This window comes from Netta rufina (genome assembly GCF_964035555.1).
Source record: "Netta rufina genome assembly, chromosome: 1".
Classification (NCBI taxonomy): domain Eukaryota; kingdom Metazoa; phylum Chordata; class Aves; order Anseriformes; family Anatidae; genus Netta; species Netta rufina.
In genome coordinates, this window is record NC_140123.1 from 9,101,331 (window position 1) to 9,108,707 (window position 7,377).

Consider the following 7,377-nt stretch of genomic DNA (forward strand, 5'->3'; position numbering starts at 1 on the left):
TTGTTCTGATTGATTGAAATAGAAACAAGAAGCAGAGGCATAATCACAGGTCACTGTTAGCACTGAGAAGTTACCCAGACCCATTGGTTCAAACTCAAAAATTTGATAAGACACTGAATTTATCTATTAGTGCATGCACACAAAGAAATGCAAATGTAAAAAATTCTCTTTGTGTGAATAAGTATTCAGCAAAAAGTCTGAGGTTACTGTTATGTAAATGTTTTTGTTGTTGTTGTTGTTTGTTTGTTTTTAAGTATGTTACATATTCTTTCTTTTATTGACCTTTTTTTTTTTTTTTTTTTTTTTCCTCCCTAACTGATTTGTGCCTTCAGATTGTCCCTATCTCTCCTTTCTTTCTATGTGTTGGTTCTCTCTTATAGAATTGTAGAATAATTCGAGTCAAAAAGGACCTCAAGAAGTCAGCTAGTCTAGCATATTTTACCTATTCTCATTAAGTGTCTGCTCAGGTAGTCTCATTTCTGTTGTCCCTGGGGGTCCATATCACCCCTGAGCTCCCACCTCCTGCTCCTGTAATGCCATCTCCTCTCCAACTGCCTGCATCCCACCTTCAGCAGTGTTCATACAGAAGAAAGGAGCTGAATGGCCTGAAGAATCCCGACTCACATGCTGTTTAAAGTATCAGTGTCAGCATGTCATTTTCTAGCCCTGAAAAAGATGCTTAAGAAATGCATCATCACTGGGCTTTTTGAGGTCTGTTAACTCAATATTGGTCCAGTAAAGCAGAAGTTATGGAGGAGATGAGATTTCATGAGACACATCTGTTGTTGGTGTTTTTTTGTTTTGTTTTGTTTTGTTTTGTTTGTTTGTTTGTTTTTATCTGGGCAATACATCTTTTGAGTTGCTAGTGGCCCCCCAAGTTAAAATAAAACCAGACTTGGAACTTAGAGTAGAAAAAAACTGGGGTTTCATTCCTGGAAGGGGGAGAAAACATCAACCAGAAGAGCTGTGCTCTGTAAATCCCTGTGCCCCTTTGCCCTGGGATTAGTTGATTCCAAAGAAGAGTTTCTGCCGGTGCTGGTGCATCCAGACACCAAGGGTTTCCCTGTATCATCTCCTCTGCTTAAAAACAACCCAGCCAGTACCAGGATGCTCATCCACTCCAGTCTGGAGGAACAATGAACCTCAATATCAAGGCACTGTGAGGAATATAGCCTAGTACAAACGATTGCTTTTGCCTATCAGAATGCTGCTGGACAAGGACAGTCCTGCTACACCTTGACAGAACTGCTGCACTCCTGGGAGATGCTCAGACCAATAAAGTGACCTGGGATACAGCTGGAGGTGCCATCCTTTACCATCCCTCACCCTGGCAGATGGCTGACCTGACAGTCTGTCCCCAGATTTGAATCAAAACTCTTTCTATGCAGCCTGTGCAGGATGTCTGTGCAGCATGTGCCTTGCACACACGTTTCCTATCTGCCTAGTAGTAACGGCCAGCCAAGCAGAGTTACAAAACTTCTTTTGACCTGTTAATTTCTCTTCCTTTCATCATTCACTTTCATTTGTTTTTCATTTAAATCCCCCCTTCATTCCAATCAGAGTTAATTCTGTTAACTTCTTACTTCTAAATATGTGATGTACTGTCATATCCTCCAAAAGCACCTTGATAAGTTATCTTATTTTAAAATCATGTAGAGCTTAACAATGCCTGCCTAGTCTACAGGTGGTCTTTACATGGATGGAAACCACACTATACTAATTTCACATTTTCAAGATGGTTAAAAAATTATAGATCTTTGATGTTTTTATGATGGGAGATTCATATTCTCGCATATTACTGGAACAGGTTCATTACCTTAAAAGTCTATTTTTGATGTTGACTACATGTACACTCCAGGTCTTAGGATTTCATCTGCCTATGATGCCTGGATCTACCCCACTTGGCTTATAGAATATAAACATCCTATTTATAACAAGTCCAAATGGTGTGGGAAGATCTTGTTATTAATTAACCCCTCTTCCCATTGCAATACTTGACAGTTGGAAGATACCTTTTCTCCTGGCCCATTTCACCAATTCTGACTACTCTTTAGGAAGAGAAATACATTGATCTTAGCTAAAGGAATGAGAATTTTATGCTTTATAAAAAGCTGTGCTTAAAAAGTGAATTAACCAAACTTTTATTATGTTTACTTAATGGGAAAGGTAATAAGTTTGTAACACCTTTTTTCTTGTAGCAGATCCGGTTAAAGTAAAGACATTTGGGCTTCACAATTTGAAGACACAACCCAGCTAAATAGCTGCAGAGGTGTCATGTGCAGAGCCTCCGACTGCATAGCAAATATAATCATCAGCAAACAGGGAAATAAGGCTCTCTTTAGCAATCAGATAGTAGTCCAACAGGCCTTTCCAGATTTCATAACACATTATAGCTGTCCTCTCAGAGATTTACTTCCATCTGGAAATAAAAGTTTTGTGCACACATGTCCCAGTGGAGATACAGAGTCCTGTCACATAGTCCACTTTGTCAATATATTGCTTCTGTCAGGGAAAATCAAAGAAATTCATAAAGTAATGCAGAATATTTAATACTGTTGCTTCTTCCCACGTGCTATCTGTGTGCTATTTTCCAGCCTCTGTCTCACTCACAGGTTCCTCTTCATAAAACCAGAGGAAACAAGATTTTCCTCTGGAATTTACACCCCTAGGATGGGTTTGACCTGCTAGCAGGAACAGATGAAGCCTAAGATATCCATTACCTGTAAATTGCCCAACAGTATACATAGATTTCAAGAGGCAGATGCCTTTGGTAACCTTTTTTTTTTTATTATTATTATTTTATTTTTTTTTCTTCTTTTAGGTTTCTAACTCTCTTAGCCTATTTAAACATCAGCTACACTCAGACAAGGCACTGACATTAGCACACTGCCTGAAGATGGGTTAAAGGACAGTTTAAAGATTTTTTCTTGTTTTATCATACATATGTTGCAGCAATATTGACTGTCAGTGGTGATCAGAAATGCTAATGCAGGATGACAAGAGGCTCTTGAAGGTACAATCTGGATGCAAGAAGCATAGACACTGCAGCATGATCCTCAATGCTAATGACTGATAAAAGCTCCTCACTGAAGCATCAAGACAAGGAGATGAGATGGCACCAAAGACCAAAGAGAGAAATCCTGAAAGAAACCAGGAAGCTTCACCAAGGTAGCCAATGAAGAAGTGAATTTCGAGGCACACAAGACAGAACCATAGCTCTTTGTGCCCTGGAAAATTCACAGACCTCTAAGTGATAAAAGCTAAACAGAGTCAGATTATCACTAAGTAATTTCTGCAGTTCTAAGGAACTTCTTAAGCATCTTTTCTACCTTTTCTTCTTTTCTAACTTTTCTGCATCTTTTCTTCTTTTTTTAAGCAACATCTCTACCCTGACTCTGGGGTATCCAAACCGTTCTATGATTCTACGATATTCCCTTCACTATGTTCATCTCCCTTGTAGGACTTTGTTGTGGTTGAAATGTCTCTGCTAAAGGAGCATCTTATAGTTGCCCTTTCCTTGCATGTTTTGTGAAAGCCAAAGGCATGAATTCAAAAAACAGGAGATGTGGATAGATTAGTTTAGGAAACTGGATACCCAAATGATCTTTTTTGTGCCTGATAAAACATTTAGGCACCACTGACATTTAAACTTTTAACAATGATGCCATTTCTGAATGAAATAGTGGCTGGTCTTTTAAAACTACATAAACTCCAGATGCCAGGTGCGAATACTGCCAGCAACACTTTTTTTTTGCTTCTGTAGAATTCAGATACTAAAGTTTAAATGAAAGCTCATTTCCTGGAATCTGATATTTCCAGGCAAATATCAGACTGGAGAAACTTTCTCCTGTTTCTAACATGCAGAGAAGTCTGCCAGGACATGTTCATTAGCTTAGCTTCCACTCCAGGGAGTTGCATGCTGTGCCTTTGCTCAGTTTAATATCTTATCTTTGTAAACTATTATTACTGCATTTGAAACATAAAACATGCAGATTTCAGTCTTAATTAGGCAGCTGATGCACTGCAACTGTAAAGGGAGATGATTTTCAGGAAATGAATATTCCCAAATTGTTCAGTTAAAGACATTTCTTCATTATAAGGTGATTGTTCAGTGTAGCGGAAGCAGTATCACTAAATTCCAGGGATTTTATTATGGGTCTTGAAGCATCTCCAGCCACAGGGTGAGAGAATGTCAGTTTTCATTACCAAAAAATCTGCCAAACAACCAAACAAAAATTGATTATTTTTTTTTTTGGTAGTTGCAGAAAAACTAAAAACTGTAAAATAAACACTAGACTCACATTGTAAGGAAGCTGTTTTTTTATTATTATTTTTAAAACTTTACTTATTAAAACAATATAATAGTTGTAGGGACAAGAAAGGAATCATGAAAGGTCAAGTGTGTAACACTGTTGCAGGTACAAGTCTGCCCTGACAGCTGAAGACGAATACAGTTTCTACATCCTAGATATACAACTGCCTGAATTACAGATGTAGCCCATTTATTACCCAGCCAGATTTCCAAGAATGGAGCTTGTGGTTAATAATGAGCCCCTAAACTGATGATGCCTCTATTTGTGAGCCAAAAATTCTGCCTGTAAAATCAGACTTTGAACTGTGGTTCTTTCAAGAGCTGGAGCCATAAAAGCTGCATCTGGAATTGCATATTAAATAGGATGATAAAGGGAGAAAGGGTGGAAAGTTTCTGTCTCTTATAAGTAAGCCTTTAATCAATGTCCAACACTAACCTGGATAGTTTACGAGAGAGGGTGTACAGAAAGTAAACAGTCCAAATGAAACTGTTCTGGGGAAAATGACAAATATATATATCATGGATTGACTATGGATGAGAACAGTTGACTTAGCTTGTGATACTTATATCTGCTTACTTTTTTTTTTTTTTTTTTTTTTTTTAACGAATTAATTTTACAAAACGCACATATTCCACGTTTTGTCAGAAATACCTTTTATTACAATGAAACCTGCAGTCACATGCATAAATACTAGTGAAGTAAATATTTTTTCATTGACCGTTTGCTGGCAATTGACATTAAATTGCATTTCCTGCATATATTTAACAAGTTCACTTCATTCAGCTAGACAAACTGTTTTATGAAGTAAAACAAAACTGCTATTTAAATATGCCCCTTCTCCTTCCATCCCTCCTTTATTCCCTACTTCTCTTCCTCCTTCCCTCCCTCACCCTTTAATATGGTCAGGCATACTAAAATAGAATAAAATAGAAGAAGAAAAAAAAAAAAAGAAAAAAGAAAAAAAAAAGTCTGAAGACAAAATATTGACATACAACAATCCAGGCTGCATACCTAGGGTACTGTCCGAAACAACTATTTCTAAATAGAAAAGTTCAATGAAAATACATAATCTTGAAAATAGTGTATAAGAAGAACAAAGTCTGGTTTTCAGAGTCCAAATGGCTCTTTATTGAAAACCCAACCTGGTCAAATAAATTATGGTCTTTCTGGAATAACAGAGCATAATTTACATTTCACTCTATCAGTTTTCCTATCTGAGTAATACGTATGTGCTCCAAGGTATATAGGATCACCATTGTATTTAGGATTGTCAGATACTGATTTTATGGAGCTTCAGAAATGGAAAATGGAAGACAACCCATCATTGCTGGTGGTGTGGTGGTGTTGGAAAATGAAGCTTTGAGTGGAGATGCTCAACCACCATTTTTCATGGGTGTGTGGAGCTAAGTCTTCATGCCTGGCAATTCACTTGTGCATCAGCCCGTAGTCCTAGGAGCTGGGATACGCAGAGGTGGTTTTATGGAGAACTAGAATGAAAATGAATTTTAAATCCATTTTGTAGTATCTTTACCCACTTGGAAGGCAATAGAGACTCATGCATTTTATTATTTATTGCAAAATGGGAAATTGTTTCATTTTGAAATGGTCATCTAATTAAGACAACTCATCTCTAATGACCAGCAAAGAGGACAATATAGAACATATAATTTTATTTATTTTTTTTTTTTTAAAAAAAAGGAAAGAAAGAAATGTTAGGGATTGAATCAATATAATTAAATTTTACATTTGCTTCTGAAAGGGTATCAGAACAAAGTGAGCTCATTAATTCCAAACTAAATCTTTCATTCTGGCCTGCCTATGACAACCCCTTCAGAAAAGGCTCTGTTCACTTGATATCCAGGTGACATTCACACATTTATTGCATTATAGAAAGAGACTTGACAGTTTCTTATCACTTCAGTACAAATAAAACATTTTGAATTATGTAACCACCTAAACAGGTGGTCTATGCCTTATTCTTCATGATATTGTTTTAATTCTTACATTATAAATATGTTCTGTCCTCCTGCTATCAAAAGCAAAATATAAGGTCCAAAACTGTGACTGCATTGAAACTTGATGCAACAGAAGCAGGGGGAACAGATGGTAAGATCAGAGTTTAAAGCAGGTTTGTAAAATATATTAAAAATTAAAAAAAAAAAAAAAAAAAAAAAAGAAAGGAAGGAAGGAAGGAAGGAAGGAAGGAAGGAAGGAAGGAAGGAAAAGAAAGAAAGAACAAACGAACACCAAATGAGCAAATAACTATATATCCTCTAAGTGTTTGTTGTTGTTGTTGTTATTTTTAATTATTATTGTTAATTGCTATTATCCCAGATTTTAAGTCATAGCTCTCATAAATATTTGTGAGAGGAAGTTGTCATTATGCTTTCTGAATGTTGACTGTAAGCCACCAAAGACAAGCAATCAGTAGAGACCTAAAACACATCAGCAACTGCTAAGTTGGTTGCAAGTTGAGTACATAATTATTTTTGGAAGAAGCAAGAACTTCCTTTGCTTCACCTGAGGCACCTAGATTGTTAAGTAAATCATGGGATTCAGCTCATGAAGCTTAGCCTTTTAGAAGCCATCTAAATGTTTAGGTGCTTGCGTTCACCTGAGTGCTGATTGAAGGTATGAATTAAGTGTTATCCTTAATAAGGCATCCATACAACTTGACTTAAATAATGCTTTAAATTTGAAATAGCTGACCTGGCACTGGGTCTAAATTACAGCCTAGCTGCTGAGATTATTAAACCAGTAGCATGACATCCGTGTAGCCAGTTTCCATTTGCAACACATCTGCAGCTAATCAAATCATCCCATGCAGTCGCATGCTGCTTTATAACCTCAACTGGGTTAACTGAGGTGGAATAATTGAAGCTAATTGTTGCAGCTCAGGCAAGCCCTGGATAGATTTAAAACATTAAGGCATTACAGCACCATGTATTTATGCTAGAGGGCACTCATAATTCATATAATTGAGGCACTGTGCCAACAGTAACTTTCAAGGAGTGCTGTGAGGTAGGTGTGTACATCAATCCCTATTTTACAGATGAGGAAACTG